Source organism: Oncorhynchus gorbuscha, linkage group LG02 (assembly GCF_021184085.1).
Source record: "Oncorhynchus gorbuscha isolate QuinsamMale2020 ecotype Even-year linkage group LG02, OgorEven_v1.0, whole genome shotgun sequence".
NCBI lineage: Eukaryota > Metazoa > Chordata > Actinopteri > Salmoniformes > Salmonidae > Oncorhynchus > Oncorhynchus gorbuscha.
Genome location: NC_060174.1, coordinates 88,824,902 through 88,825,900, shown reverse-complemented (window position 1 = coordinate 88,825,900; position 999 = coordinate 88,824,902).

Here is a 999-nt window from a genome sequence, read left to right as displayed (position 1 = left end):
CCCATTGTGCCTTTTGACCTTTTGTTTTCTCTTGATCCCCATTATTATTTGCACCTGTGCCTCGTTTCCCCCTGATTGTATTTAAACCCTTTGTTTTCCTCTGTTCTTTGCTCTGTGTTTGTATGTTAGCACCCAGCCCTAGTACTCTGAGAACTCTTGTTGATCCCGGTGGACTCTCTTGTGAAATTCTGTTTTTTGTTCTTGTTTGTTTGTTTTTTGAGTATCTTTTGAGGCTTTTCGTGCTTTACCTTCCACCTTGTGGATTTACCTTTTTTTGTCTTGGAGGATTACCTTTGTTCTTGTAGGATTCCTTTTGAGGTTGTGGAGTTACATGTTTTCCTGAAGAACTTCACTTTTTACTTCATTAAATACACCGTCTCAAGTACTGCTGTGTCTGCCTCATCTTGTGGGTTCTGCCGACTATTCGTGGCTCAGTTGGTTAAGTGACTGTTTCTCACTCCGGAGACCCGGGTTCGTAACCGGGTCCTGACAGAAACACAGAGCCAAAAATGAACCCAGAGGCAGCCAGTTCCCAGGACCTTGTTGCCATGCTGTCCCACCACCAGGAGACTGTCCAACGCCACGAAGCCGCCCTGGTTCAGCAAGAGGCCTTAATGGCTAGACATTATCATCTTCTGTCGGAGATGCTGACTTCCATAAAGCAGATATCTGATCGACTTACCCCGGCAACAGTTCCCGTCCCAGTACCTCAGATTCACGTACCCATGGCAGTTAACCCTCTGGCTGAACCTCGTCTTCCACCTCCCCAACAGTTCTCAGGTGATCCAAGTGCTTGTAAAGGGTTTCTCACCCAATGTTCTCTCTCCTTCGAGCTGCAACCCTCGTCGTTCCCCACCGACCGGTCTAAGATCGCATATATCATCACCCTGCTGTCGGAAAAAGCCCTGGCCTGGGCTACTGCTGTGTGGGATGCCCATAGTTCCTGCTGTGCCAGCTACTCTGCCTTTGCTGAGGAATTCAAACGAGTGTTTCAAGGCC